The sequence below is a fragment of the Trachymyrmex cornetzi genome, unplaced genomic scaffold (genome assembly GCF_001594075.2).
Source record: "Trachymyrmex cornetzi isolate Tcor2-1 unplaced genomic scaffold, Tcor1.1 scaffold105, whole genome shotgun sequence".
Lineage (NCBI taxonomy): Eukaryota > Metazoa > Arthropoda > Insecta > Hymenoptera > Formicidae > Trachymyrmex > Trachymyrmex cornetzi.
In genome coordinates, this window is record NW_017295598.1 from 330,293 (window position 1) to 346,367 (window position 16,075).

The 16,075-nt window shown below is 35.3% G+C and overlaps 1 protein-coding gene and 1 long non-coding RNA gene across 2 annotated transcripts in view; both read right to left on the reverse strand.

Annotated features, from left to right (window-relative positions):
* The window catches only part of Nlg3 (Neuroligin 3), a 183,849-nt gene that overhangs the window by 53,167 nt on the left and 114,607 nt on the right, over positions 1 to 16,075 (reverse strand). The window lies entirely within an intron of this gene.
* The window catches only part of LOC108759440 (uncharacterized), a 1,374-nt gene continuing 479 nt past the window's right edge, over positions 15,181 to 16,075 (reverse strand). The window contains exons 2-3 of the long non-coding RNA XR_001940008.1: positions 15,585 to 15,591; positions 15,181 to 15,240 (exon numbers count right to left, since the gene is read on the reverse strand). This is a non-coding gene — a long non-coding RNA (uncharacterized LOC108759440). The remainder of the gene's footprint in view (positions 15,241 to 15,584; positions 15,592 to 16,075) is intronic.

The following is a 16,075-nucleotide window of genomic DNA, read 5'->3' on the forward strand; positions in this document are numbered from 1 at the left end:
AGTAATATTCTCTTCGTAAACTGTGCTTTTCCTGCAGTTTTCGTCCTGGCGCGGACAATATTATTCTTTGCTGATTTAAACGGGATGTCAAACAGACAGGATCCTTCGCCGATGAGCTACGCGGGATAACGAAGAAGATGGACGGCGCGAGCTATTTCCAGTTTCCTTCTTTTTTCCTTTGTTCGTATAAACTTCCGTAATTTAAAATATGGCGATGGCAAAGTCCTCGAGCGACCGTTTCTTGTTTATTCAACAGAGAAACGAATCTCGTAGAATAGCGATTGGTTTCTCGCAGGATATGGACTTGAAGGACTTTCACTATTTTAATTAAACTTATTGACGATCCTTTTTGCTATCGCTAGTCCGTGTTATCTTTCACGTGTTTGCAAGACTCTTCACCAACGCGTTTCTTCCAAGGATGTAATTAATCTTCTTGACTTTCCTAAGATCGTCCTTCGTTGATCCGACCGCAGAAGGATCGATGAAGAACTACTTTTTGTAAACGCCTTCGGCGCGATCGTTTGCGCTTCAGTGGTGACCATCATTAAGGACGATTGCACTAAGAAGGGTTGAATCAAGCATTTAAGCTTTTTCTCGCCCCTTAATGCTGAAATCTTATCGGCAAAAACGAGATACTACTAGAAATAAAATCAGAATGGGCGGAATTAATTTGAATGTAATAAAATGGCCCATAAAGTATTCTTATCAAAAGTCTAATCTATTTATGAAGGATTTAATAGCTAAAGTTTCGAAAATAAAATTTATGGGTGATAAAAGTCAGACCGTAGTTAAACTAGTCACATTTATGAAGTAATTTGTACATGACACTTGGTAGTAAGCCAGTTGAATGTATTGAAGGATTAAGAAGCTGAAATCTTAATGCCAGGGGCAAAATGGCGTAGTTCGAGGAGGCATGTAGCTACGTGAGCCGGATAAATGTTGAAGGTTCTGGTGGTTCCGCTTTACGTCCAGAATGATGTCTATCCGCCATTTGCCGATGGGTTACTTGCACTCGAGAGCAAGCGATCGTAAGGCGGGCTCCGTTGGTTCGTAAGCAGACGCTCTATCGATTCCGTCGAGTACTTTGACTTTAATTGACATCGGCTCGATCATACGAACGGAATCCTTTTCCAATATTGAATTTGCGACGTTCGCCGCGCGCGAGCGTCAATAATACGTGTGCAATTTAACTTTACAAATAGGCCGAAGTTGTGGAATACTGTTCCAATGGGAATATGTTCCTAGCATCACTCATGTCACATCTGAGAACCCCAAGATGTTAAAGACGTTCCGAAATTCTTTTAGCTTGATGGAATTAAATTATTTCATCCTTTAAGGTCTCATTGTATGTACATATATATGTACCTTTAATAAATATTAAGTTCAATTAGAACTTGTTTTAGAGTAAATTGTTTATTATACATTATTAAACGAGTACAATTTTCAAGTCTTTCGTATTTTAATCATAGAAAAAATAACTATTGAAAGAAATTCTATTGGTACTTATAGATGCAAGGAAAGCTTTTGAATTTTTCTACAAAGTTTTTACCAGTCTCGTTATCAATGAATTGATAATAATATTATTTCATAATATATTATAAAACTGTCACAATTTTTTAACTTTTTCGTAGTGTTTTATGTCTGATCTGACAATACATGTTCCATTTTTCAAAAAAGTCTGACCTAAAAGGGTTAATCAAGACATCGTTTGCATTACTGCAGTTCACTGTTGAAGTTAGGACGTAACATGAATCGAGACATTTCTATTATTATCCCAATGGGAAATACTCCTAGCAACACTCACATGATATATGTAAATTGGTTTTAAAATTATGTTGAAGATATTTTAAAGCTTTTTGCGACAGTAATAATTAGAATAATAATTTTTCATGGAGAATAATGCAAGTAATTTATAATAATTTACGAGGATCGCATAAAAACTGGAAACTCTTACTTTCATATTTCACTATATTAAACTTATTACAGAAAGTAATGTCATTAAAATATGCTACTATCTTTAAAAGACGTTCTGTAGATCGTGCTCTCATTTGAAGATGGCGGCCAATAAATTATTTAATTTAAGCATCCAAGGGTGAGCACTACGGTGGTCCGAGAGAGACGGGCTTATCAGGGTCGGACGTATGGCACCTCCCTTGGCATGTACGCATGAAATTTATGCCACTCGTATAGCAAGCGGAAGGGTGCGGATGTATAGGAAGACAGAAACGACGAAGAATGAAAGGGTGAGAGTCCCTTGAGCCTCTTAATTCCTTCAATTTCGCAGCTCCTGCAAGAGTAATCGCGTCAGATTGCTCCAAATTAACGGGTCATAAAAGTTTCAAGACGCTATAATTATGATAAAAAACGTATAAGAACACTTTAACCTGGGACGCTTGGACAAGCTGAGACTAGTTGAATTATACTGCTTCGATTTTCAGCAAAGACAAATGGAACGGCAGCAAGAGGAATGAGGGATGTTCAAATACGGGATGTCCTGATGAAGCGTGATAGAAAGGATCGATATGGAAGGATATAATAGTTAGATGTCTCACGTCTCACCTGGAAGATTTATGTGCAGCTTAATCTGCGATTTGCAGATTAGTAAAGGAAATTACTATGATTTTTATAATCAAATGTGATAAGAATTGCAAAATGTAGATTGTTTTCAAACTTTTATCAAAGAGATATTCTTGAAATATTTCACACTAAAAAATTAAGAAATCACCCATTCCGCCCTCCGAAAATAGACTATTTTCAAGTTTGTCAAAAATGATTATAATGAAATGATTCAGAAAGCATTTTAAAGCTTAAAGTCTCTATTTTTCTCATTGGTATTTTAAGGTAATGATCTGACCAATTTTTTGCGAAGGTACGTCAATATATATAAATGGAGATCCGTTAAATTTCAAAACTTTTACGATCTTTGCAAAGTTCCATGACTTGAGTTAAAAGTTGCACACAACAGTTTTCTAAAGAATTTCTTTATATTTAATTTACGTACTTGTGGTGTCATTTTTTTCACCGAATTATTCAACATTGAAGAAATAAACGTCTTTTTTATTTTAACAGAAGACGAACAAAGTAGCACTTGGTATATTCTTTAAAAAGATAGTAGAAAGTTTTAAATTTTTTCTTTAACGTGCATCTTTCATGTATGTAGGTACGTCATACGCACATAACGCATAAAAAAACGTAAATGCGACCGTGCAACCCCTACACTATGCGCGATGAATCTGCAGCAATAGAATCAAGCGGACGTTGTTTTGCCCAAAGTTGTTACTTCGAACATGGAGGACATAAATTACATTAAGATCGTAGTGTTCTTAATGTTTCTCTCTAGGATATATCAAGTTGAATGGTAATGTATTATCCGACTTATAGTCACATTTAAGCAAAATTTACATACGAAACGTTTCTTTATACGAAAAAATGATAGGCCTTTTAAAGAGAATCCTTGAAACTTTCTATTGGTTTTTTTAACAAATACCGAGCGCTACCTAAAGAACTAATCTAAAAAATAAATACTTCAAGCTTTAAAATGCGTTTCAAATCATCTCACTATGATAATTTTTTATGTTACATTATCTTAAAAATTATTTTTAGAAGATAAAATAGGTGATTTTTTAATTTCTTTTGGCGTGGTTTATTTTAAAACTATTTTAGAAATATTATTAAAAAAATGTTTTGCGCATGTGAAGAAAGAGAATTTCTTTACATAGAGGGGATGACATATTACTTCAGGACAAAACACTTTTTGCGACGGTAAAATTAGTACATCTTTCGTCACGCAAGCCGAGAATAGCACCACATTGCTTGATAAATAATAGTAGAATGACGATGACGATTACAAAAGAGGATATTATGTTTGTGGCCGGTGTAGATCCGTTTTTGTTCCAAGTTTATTCCATAAAGTTGGACCAAATTAAATGATTAATTACGAGCGGAGCGTAAGTTAACGGTGATCACTGTTAGAGATCCGAATCTTTTGCTCGTTGTTTCTATCTTATGTCAATGATATGCGTATAACTATATAAGGATTTTGATAAATTGGCCGACGTGCCTGTACGCATATTACCTACCGATGATTTTCGCAAAGGGAAACATTTACCCAAGGACGCGCCGCTCAAGGCCAAAGGTCGTAAAGTACTTCATCGTCCACGTCAAGTTTTGAAAGTCGTCGCTGATAACGGATAATAGATAGTGGTATTGTGGCCGCAGAAAATCGATTTCGTCTGCGATGGCCTCCTCAGACGAAAGGGGAAACCGATGGAGATCCTTTCTGCAGTTTCCGAATGGACCGCTTCCGGCAAAATTTTTCAGCGAAGCTTCTCTCTCGTCGGAGAAATCTCTCATCTGCCATTTCGCTCATTTTTCTCCCATCGATTCAACTTTATCACGCGCGGTATTACTTTTCCCTTCCAACAGGAAATTAAATGAATGATTATGTATTTGTTATACTTATTACAGAAATTAAATGAATAATTGCATCTCTACTAAGATAACAATTATTTTAATATAATAATTCGAATAAATATTATATAATTATTGTGTGATAATTATTATAATTATTACAATTATTATAATCTGATAAAAATAGATAAATGGAATTTATATTATGGGATGTAATATAATATAATAACACAGAACACGGAATAGAAGCACGTAACGTATAATTTATAATTGAATTAATTAAAATGAATGCAAAATTATTAAACACAATTTAAGTACGAGCGAGTTTCATGCCATAAGTAAATTTTACTTACTTGAATATACTTAACTTTGTTGAAAAAGATACAATAGTTACGTTACAGTTGTTAGACTGGGCTTCACTACACATTTTCGCAAAACTGTTCGCAGAGTAAATTCGGATCATTTTTCTTTTTCCCTCTATTTTTTGTATTTTTTTTTGTTAACGTAGATCGTTTTGCGTGCTCCTGCATTATGGTGGTTTTTGCCGTTTCACGTTTCCGTTTTAATTAGCGCATGAAAACTGCGTTGCAACATTTTTAATTGGAAGTGTCAATAACGAACGGAGTGCATATGCAATCTATGTGCGTATGTATTAAAAAAAGAAACTTTAATTGTAAATAAGGAACTTTCCGTATCAGTCGACTAAATTTCAGCGAATTTCAACGCTGACGTTTGTTTCGAGCTTCCACTCCGGATGTTGTGGGTGTAAACTTTACAAATTCGTTGTTGCTGCTCGATTGTCTCTTGCTAGATAATGTTGTTACAGGCTGTGTTTTATATCATATTAGTCAGAAACATTTTTAACGAATCACGTCATTTAAAGAAATATCGCCTATATAAATTGAAAAATTCACTGTCTGAATACATTATTATTGCATAAATGAACATAAAAGCATGTATACCATGTAAATAAAAATCAAATTTGTCTGCCAATTGCAGCTAGCAGTAATGAATAAATGCAATCAATATATCTTTTACCGCACAATTTCAGAGAATTTTTTAATAATTTTTATGTTATAGTTTGGATTAATTAATTAAATTTATGCTAAATGCATATCACGGCTTTATCTGGTATTGTTCAGTTTAGCTCACATTGAAATTGGCATATAATTAATGTGTAATTGTGGTTATTGTTCGTCCATTGACAATGTATGTGTGTACGTTTAACGTAGTATTCCTCCATTTATCCAAGAGTTTTAATTAATCTCTCGACTTTAAATGAGCTCTCAGATCGCGGAAATGCGTGTCCTCGAGTTTGAGTGCCGTCAAAGCCAAGTTTCACGAGTGACGCACGAGGTGCATCGCGGACGGGCGACGCTGTCGTTATAACGGGCCACGAAGCTTGTCTCACGTGACGATTGACGTAAAATTTCGGATTTCTGCGGGGGATTAACAGGGCGAAGAGGAGAGGAATGGAGGTAGAGTACTCGACGGAGGTAAAATTTTGGGTGAAGATCAATTTCGCCGTAGTTTCAAACTGGAGCCTATTAAGTCCCAGAGATGCGTCTCCGAAGAGACGCTCAAAGGCGTGCGCCAACTATAAACACGAAATTGCTGCAACAAATTTGTAATCGGATAACACTTTAACATAATTGCCCTGCCTTGCAGGGGGCAATCTGAGTTCCAACTCCCGGGAATCAATATCAACAACGGAAAAACCTTGTTTTGGGATCTTATATAATCTTATTAGTAGATATAATACAAAATTTATTTTAATATATGGTATAATAAAACTGCCCGATAAAATTTTATTTGTTTTGCAACACGAGTGTAAATAGTCTGATGTAAATAGTCTGATGTCTGATTTTGTTTGCTGGATATGAATTTGTTGGGCAAAATTGGTTAAAATTATCATGTTATAGTTTTGAGAAAAATGGAGTTCAAGAGGTTAGTACAAATGATAATTTTGAGAGTTTTTATGTTATACTGGCAACAAATTGGTTTTCTAAATTTTATTAATGCCATGCAAAAGTATCAACTTTTAACTTTAAAGTACATTTTGTTTCGGTAACATAAAATTGATAAAATACAATATGGCAGGAAAATTGTAATTAGAAAATTTATTAAAAATTGTAATTTTTTTGTTGTATTAGGTATATTCTGTCAATTTTACATTACTTTTTGATTTAGTATGAACCGATTCTATTATGTAAATAAAAAATACTTTTCGCATAATGTGCAATATTAAGATAGAATATAATGAACTTTTCATGTATGTGTTCATATGAAAGTTCATTTTATGAGGAAAAAAAGTAATTTTTAAATTGCTGCACACATATCTCGAAAAATCATACCACGACGAACCGAAAGCTAAAACTTGATATCTTCATATGGCATTAATGAAATTTAGAAAAAAATGTGTTATCGAAGCTACAACGTTGCAAAAGTTCTCAAAAATCCCTCATTTTTACCTATTTTGATCTATTCGATTTAATACATTTTTTTTCAAAATTGTTGCGTGATAGCCAATTTTAGTTAATGGATTTGTCTTCAATCGGCAAAAATACATTGAAAATAACTGTTTATATTTATGTTAAAAAATGATACTAAACAGCGCAATAACTGATTAGAATACTACAATATGACATAGAAATATATAGTAAAATCGTGAAATTACACTGAAGATTACACTGAACCAATAAATGTGCCGAAAATTCAGCTATGACTGCTCTTGTGATTACGACAGTTGGTTGTGATTTGCTCAAACTTGTCATCATACAAGAATCTAGCTGACATGGTTCGAATTTTGTTGACTTTATTCTCTGATATATCTTTTTTTACTTTCTCTACCTTTATCTATTAATTAGTTGTCTTTTGATTGCGAGTAATGAAATTTAATTTTATTAGCAAATGCATCAATAACATTATATTCGATTAGTTATTGATTTTCTGTCAAATTGAAAATTGAAAATTTTTTTCCCTTTTCTGGAAAATTTAATTTTTTGAATTCTGTTACTTTTGAAGTAAGGAAGCGATATTTGTGAACGTGTATTTTATAAAAATCACGCAAATTATACGTTTTATTTTTAAATTTATTCAAAAGTTAGAGAATTTTTATATTTGACAAGATGATCGTTATTCTCTTCAAGATACTTTTTTCACTTCTTCCATATCTTCATATGTCTGTAGAGAATCAATACATGTACAGAGTATGACATAAGGCGGCAAAAGGATCTGTCTGTAGTTTTATGAAGAAAAAAAGGAGATTCTGACGACAACAGGAATGGCGGGAAAAGAAAGATCGGAGTAAAGTGGAAATTCAGAGCCAAGGAGGTGGAAAAATGCGGTGCGGTACTGGTCGATCGACACGCTCTTAAGAAGATTACGGTGTCTTCTGGAATCCTCGAGGAGAAAGAACAGATAGGAAAGATACTCGTGAGAGTCAAAGAAACCCTGGAAGGAGAAATCTATAGATCCTTGGACACCATGATCACTTGGCTTCTTGAATCCTATGATTTTTATCAGATAGTTTTAGTTTTTAAACATGGTGTAAATCCAATTGAATATTTTGAACTTAGACAAATAATTTTTATCCAAAGATGCAGGCCAATTTAACGTTCAACGGTTTTTAATATCATTATGAGTTTGAATAAATATTATTCTTAGAGAAGGAGAGATTATACTAATCTAACAATAAGATAAAATATTGTATTCAACGATTATACCTGTTTTAAATGTATTTTTTTGCCTGTTAAATATCGAATTTGTTTGTTTTTGGTTATTACACCATAATTTTGAGAATGTTTCATCTTTTCTTCATTTAGATACATTTTTTTTTCGAATATTTTTTAGAATATTTATCCTGACGGAAACAAAAGATATAAAGAGAGCCCTAATAGTGGTTAAGCTCTAATCTAAAAATCCATTTCCAAGGGAATCGAGGGAACACTCGTCTGGAAGATTAAAGGGCCAAGACGCAAGATTGACATTTAGGAGATGCGGTGGATTCCTGAGGGGCGTTATCGACGTGATGAACGAGTATCGTGAAGAATTCAGTCTGGGGGTGGAGGGGGAGGAGATAAAACATTCCCGATGTGCACCATGGAACCAACAATTCACGGGGCAGCAAGCGCAGTCGGACGTCTTTCCAGAAATACGTGCGGGAGTCCTGCCCGAGCAGGCGGTTTCTCTGCAGTGAAATACGGAAGGCGAAAACCGCCATGTTGCTCTACGTGCTATCCTATTCTATTTATGTCTGAATATTGTAAAACATTGCGCTACCCGTGCACCCCCTGTCACTCTGTCGAGCTGCTTTCTGCCGTCCCCTAACCATCCTTTCAAACATTCGCCTGTCATTCCGGACGTTTCAGAAAATACGAAGCCGTCAGTGAGCCTTATGCATTTATCGGCTTGTCTCGAGGATGCCAAACAGCGTCAAAATGATCGAATCATCTTGGAAAAAGATATTTTCTACAAAATATGAAAAATAATTAACTAAAATTATTAACAATATTAAGAATCTTTATTTTAGACCGCATATGTGAAAAACGCAATCAATACTAGAAATTTAAAATGTCGTACTACTGTCGAATCTTCATTGCTTTAAATAATTCAATCTTGAATTACTAATATACGCTATATGTGTACTTGCATATATACCACATTGTAGTCTTTTCGAACTGCGCGCCGAATTGTTTTTCCGGACTATAAATGCAATTAAAACTACTCTAGTAATTGTAAATTAAATTGACAAGCAATTTTAATAATTTGATGCTACCATCCAGCATCATATTATAAAGATGTTAATATGTTAAAAACTGTTAATAAATTTATTGCCAAAAAGTATTACCTCGACCGGGACTTGAACTCAGATCTCTTGTATTCCGTACGAGATTCTAGTATTGATTGTGTTTCTCACATATGCGGTCTAAAATAAAGATTCTTAATATTGTTTATATTAAGTCGCCTGAAAGAGAGACGTTGTTTCCTTATTGTACCGATTGTTGCGAAGAATATTACTAAGGCCTCGGTGTTCTAATGGCTTAGGACGCTCGTACGGAATACAAGAGATCCGGGTTAAGTAATATGTCCCGGCCGAGGTAATGTTTTTCGCAATAAATTTATTAACAGTTTTTCAACATATTAACATCTTTATAATATGTATGATACTTTTGATGATAGCATCAAATTATTAAAATTGCTTGTCAATTTAATTCGCGATTATACTAGAGTAGTTAATTGCGTTTATAGTCCGGAAAAACAATTCGGCGCGCAGTTCGAATACAATTGATAGTTATACAGAAAGATTTTGCTGAAGTATCTAAAAATTTAACTAGAATCTAAAAGTAATTCGTTGAATCATCAAAATGATTATGTAGGACAAATTGACTGCTAGATTATTAAAACTTTTTGCAGCATTGTTTGAAAATCCCACGTAATTATTCTGATGATTCAACGAAATTATTTTTAAATCTGTGTCTCTAATTAAATTTTTAGATACTAGCAACATTATTCTTTTCATGTATAAATTAGTAGAAAGACTATTTATTCTTTCAAGCGAGGGGATAACCACTAGCTGAAATATTGACACACAGATTATACGATTTCATATGATTTCATCTGATTACAAATATATACGATTTTATTTCATTAATTTTAATATGAATTTTATAATAATTTCGAGAACTTTGTCCCAAGATTACATTAAGTGGTTACCCCCTCGGTTTCAAGCAATATAACGCAAGTAAAATTGTATAAAACATATTACACTTTCCAATAGCATTATTTCTATTCATAAAAAAAGATAAAATTGATGTCCTCGTTTTCTGACAAGATTGATTACACAGGACAGAAACATACTAAACAGTACATCTTCTGATGAAGCGACCAAGATGATTTTCTCAGATTTTCTCCATCTACTAGCTTTCTCTTTCGCCCGAAATTAACGAGAGCTTTGTTCGTTTCCGTCCTTCATTCTCCTTGGAAACGTAATGTCGTCATAAAAACGAGACAGGAATGATTGACCCAGAGTCACTCTTGTTCGTTCTCGTTCGACTTATGTCCAAAAATCGTTCTCTTCCGCAAAAAGACCCGCATTTTATCTCTCATCCTTGTTTCCGTTTTCTCATCCCATCGGGATTACGTAATTCTCGAAAAATTCCCGGGGAAATCGAGGAATGGGAAAATCATAAGATTGTGATTGCACTACCATCACTGCGGCGCTCGACCAAATCGCAGATTCTAATCGATAAAATAAAAAAAATTGAAATTCCGAAAGATCTCTTTCCCGAAAATGTAACAAGTTTTTCCTCGTATCGAAACTTTGAAAGATGAATGCCGGATTCTTTTTAAATAATTCATGCGTTCTTTAAATATCTTCTAGACATCTTGTAAGTTTCCGTCTCGTTTGTAAAAGAGATCGAATGATTTTAAGAAGGAAAAATTCCAACGTTTAATATATACATACAGTACTGACGTCTAATAATTTTCAGCTAAAGACATTCTTTCAAATAAAGAGAACATAATCTTTCGTTGATGCAGTCACTAGGCCGGTGTCTTCTGTGAAGGAACAGAAGCCGGAGATAATGTACGGGCTAATATAATATTCTTAGACGGGATGCGGTCGGTTGGATTCTATACCTCGGTCGAGGGTTTAATGGCGGGAAACGTTTGCAGTCGCGGCGGATGAATAATAATCGCGGCGCCATTACAAATTCTGTTCTCAATTTGGAGCGGCTGATAGGGCCGTGATAAAGCTCTCAAAAAAGCGGTTGAACTCGAGTTTCTATCGAACGAGAGCGCACAGGCCGAGATTTTATAGAGCTCTCATTTCGCAGCCTCCTCGCGTAGCTCGGAAAAAAATTCGCGAGCAGCGTTTTGATTTACGGAACTTTTTTCCCGGCAACGAACGGCGACGTACATATTTTACAGGCATGCTTTACGGCAAACGCTGTTACGAGTGCGTGAAACCTGATAACGGTGATGCATGAGACTTGTAATTTCTTTAAAAAGTTGCCGAGTCTTTGAACCGAAGTGACCTTTCCCGTTCTTATACAAAATTCACCTGACGTTGAGTTTTACATGTATACCATTATGTTTGAAGTATTCAGGGCAACAACGATTCAATCTGCACTACGTGCAAACCTGACAAAAAATTCAATTTCAATCTCTCTGATTTTATTTTCCTAATCGTTTCAGTTTGCTAATTTTAGTTAAATACACGGGAGATTTGAGTAAAGAATATATATTAACGAAAAAAGTTAATCAATTCTTATATCCTAAAAATTTTTTTATCTTGAATCGTTGCATTTAATCTTCTCTCTTTCTCTCTCGGATATTTTAAAATGAAATTGCAAAATTTCTACTTGTTACATTCGTTGTTCATCAATCGGAATTTATTATTATTATACATCTCGGTGGGTCCTGTCTCTCTTACTTCGTTCCTTATTTTAAATTATAATCTCGGAACTTAAATTAAGCTTTTTAACTCAATCTCTCTCCTGCCTGGTGTGAAAGCAATTGCCTCCCTCATCAAACTTTAGGAGAACTAAACTAAAAATGCAAACAAAATCACTGGATCTGGACAGAAATATATATCTACGAAGAAAGAGAACATTGGGAGAATAATTCTTCAAGTGCCCTGGAATATTCTGCGGGATTGAGGTCCAGTCGAGGGAGTATTGCGATTTTATCCACTTCACGTTCGCAGTACAGTGCAGCGGACGCCGGAGAACAAAACAGGCCGAAGTTAACGGCGAGTTAGTCGACGGTTGAGCTGTTTCGGGACTCCGATTTGATATGGCTGGCTTCTCGTTCTACCGGAGCTCCTAACTAATATGTCAAGCCGTTTATCCTCCCTGCTTGTAACTCGGGACACGTATGTTCGGATCTTTCTCCTCTTCCTCCGCCTGCGCCTCTCTCTGACGCCTTCTCCTCCTCTCCCTTTTACTCCTTCGTCGACCTCCGATATCCTACAGCATCCAACCGCACCGTCACCGATCTCGCAGGCAGGAATTTTAGGGTATACCCGGCTTGCGGCAGTGCGCTTGCACCCTGCCACCGTTCCGGCAACATGGCGTCGCGGTTTGATCGAATTAATTAGTTTCAATGGGTGATTGTTAGTTTTGAGTTGAACGAAAGTTACGCGGAACAAATTCAAGAAGCGAGGGAAACTGTTGTTAAGAAAGTAGTGAATTGAAAATTGCACCAAATCCGTCGAGTATTGAAAATATATAACAATATTTAAGTTGGTTTCGATAAATCAACTCAAGATTTGCGCACGCAATGTTGAGAATAAAAGCCTTGAAAATGCGAATGCAGACAAAGACGGACTCGCTGTTAAAGAATGAAAGTGTGCTGAAAGTTGAAAGATAGCAGGGGAAAGGGACACATTCTGTATTTCATCATTTGGTCTCGATACCGTCTCTCGGAGATTCACTCGATAAAATAGCTTTCTCCCAGCATGTTATTCATGCTTGATTTGCTACGGCAATCTTCTCGCAGCGGGAAAAGACGTCCCGGAGAATTGCGGCCGACGGTTCGCGGAATTGCTCATTCGCGATTTGCATATAAAGCTAACTGATTTATCGCGTCGAATGTCTATAATCTCCGTCGATGAGTCACCCGGCCGTATTCTCTCGCCGCATTTAGCGCCAAATGCGACCGTCTGATTCTCACCTCATGTTCGATGTAATCTTTCAGTCCGATTAACAAAGCGATGAGATGATCGGATTTAGTAGTTAACACGTACGCGTGTTACGAAAACCGTTCGATGAACCGACGATGTACCGAAGTTGGCTTGCTCGCTGATCTTTTCGGTCTAATAGACACAGGAATCGATATACTCGGGGTTGGCTATTTTTTCAAAAATACACAGCTATTTTTTTAGATCATGGCTGTGATTACGTTGAATCAAATCGAGAAAATAGATAGAAAAAATATTCTGCCAGGCAAAATGATAACGCCGAAAATCATAGTTTTTGTATTAATGATAATTATAATTATAGCCATTTTCGAGTTGCCAACTATATAGATATGTATATTTATTGATAAAATCATATATATTGTTATTATTATTAATATTATAGCAGTAATAATCATAATTGTGGTAAACATGTAGTTATAGTCACAACTACTAAAAACTTTTATCGGTAGCAAAGATAAGCAATTTTTTTCTGGGGATATAACATGGATGTTTTTAGATTAATGGCGTTGAATATGTGTACTTCATAGTTGATAATCGACTTAGTTGCGCGTAATGCAGCAAACGAAAATGCATGTTAGCGCTCTAGTGATGAACGTATCGGCGATGCCTACCGCAGCGTTGTCGGGATATATTTCACTTACATGGCCGCATCTCCTGTTTACCCCGCGTAAATCCCGCGTAACTGTCTGACGCAGCGATAACATCGTTATATGTTGACGATGTTCGAACTGCGCTCCTCTCTCCATCCACATTGTTTCCCGCCGAACACATCATCTTCGTGTATCAGAGCTTCTCGTCCCTTGGATCCCGTCCAAGGTGTCGTTCGATTGATAATAATGACAGTATGAAAATAGCCATATTTTTCGGGGAAAGAGTACGGTAAAGTGGAAGCTTCCAGGATTTTTGGAGCCTTTGCTCTCGCTTGGAAATTTTCCCGAACCAGGTCAAAATGTTTGAATTTTTTTTATTTTTATTGACATCTACACCCTCCTGAATAATATTCAAATCTGTAGACTCCAACGATGTTGAAACTTGTAGACCTTCCAATCAGTCTAGGACTGCTGAGTATGACATTTTTTAACGGATATTTTTATTATTATCAAAACACACTTTTCCGTTTTTCATTCTAATTTATAGGCAGGATTCATATTTAATTAATAAATCAAATACGTAAAAAAGCACGATTATGATCGAGATTAAATCTTGGTCGCTTAATAATATTTAGACGTTAATTTTAAATATACGTTTTCCAATTATTTAAACTGTGCGACAATTATTATCGGACTTGGAACACAATCATAAACTGAAGCTGAAAAAGTAATAAAAAGCATTTTGTGATAATAAGTTGTTTAATTTATTATTGTTTGTATTTAATTAAGTTCTCACAGTCCAACGCGACGGAATTAATTCTTTGATCTTCTTCCTGATTCTGTAACAAAAGCAATTACATAATCTCAATTTGCACTGGGATTTAAGCGAAATCCGACGCTTTTCGGATTGAGGTATGTGGACTTGCTTTATACAGCGAGACTCAAATTTCGGCGTGGCCGGTGTCCTACGTACCCGATTTCAAAGGGTCCAATCTCCATTCGCGCGTTGGCTCTCTTGGCAAGGCCGCCGCGAAGAAAAGCACCGTTCTCGATCGAGCGCTACCGAACGTGGGACAGCCCGGGCTTTGTGCGGAATCTCTTTGTGCACGATACATTCTATCAAATGAAGACGTAACTCACTATGCATTCGCGATGCACTTGCGGCTTTTTCAAAAGTCTACTCAGCTTTTTCGATTAAATGTTACGACTGAGGAAGAGTTATATCAGTCAAAGTTCAAACGAATCTGAGGAATAATCCAATAATGGAGAATTGAGAATTTTCTAACCTGAAAATCTTAAATCTGAAAATATGGAAACCTATACTTGCAAATATTGATCATAATGTTGATCAAATTTTTATAGTATATATATCACTCCGTTTTAAAAGTGACAGTACAAAAAAATGTGATTTTTTAATTATGATTTTTAATGAGGTAATGAGATTACTCATCAAAAGTAAAATAATTTAAGGACCTATTAGACGTACAATCTCTGCAAAGAAAATTAGATTTGGAAGTATGTTTAATATTTACATTTCTAATAAACTATATGTATACATGTGGAAGTTGTGTGAATAAAATTTTATTTTAGTTTATTAACACACTTTTGTAATTTATTTTATTTGTTATTATTTTTAATGTTAAAAATAAAAATTTTCTTAATGATAAAAAAATTTATATTTTTCTTTTATATAAGTACTTTAAATATTTAAAATAATTTATGCAAAGTTTCATTGCGATTCACTGATTAGTTACAAAGATATAGAACAAACAAATATTTTGTTTATTTACTGGACAACTAGTTTATGTAACTATGTAATCTCAATGTAACTTTACATAAATAATTTTGAATACATAATGTACTTATATTAGATGTTAAACTAAATTCCTACCGCTCGCTACTAGACGGCTCTGCCTCCAACGCTGACGAGTTTCGACGATGAAGTCACATGTCTTTTAGACATCGCTGAAAGTGATTCAATCCTCACAGGTTAGATTTCTCGACGCCAAAGAGATTTTCCAATAGATTGAAAATGAATCGCGATAAGCTGTTTTTCCGACATGTGCTTCTTCACTACTTCGACCTCAAGAAAACCGCAGCTGAAGCGCATCGCTTATTATCCGAAATATATGGTGATGAAACTTCAAACTCCATCGGAACCAACATGTAGAGTTTGGTTTCAACGCTTCCGAAACGGTGATTTTGATGTGAGAGACAAAGAACGTGCAGGACAGCCGAAAAAATTTGAAGATGTCGAGCTGCAAGAATTGCTTGATGAGAATTCAGCTCAAACGCTTTTAGAGTTGTCGAAACAGTTAAATGTTACTCCAAAGGCCGATTGAGTGACGAATTGATGCAAAAAAGATCATCC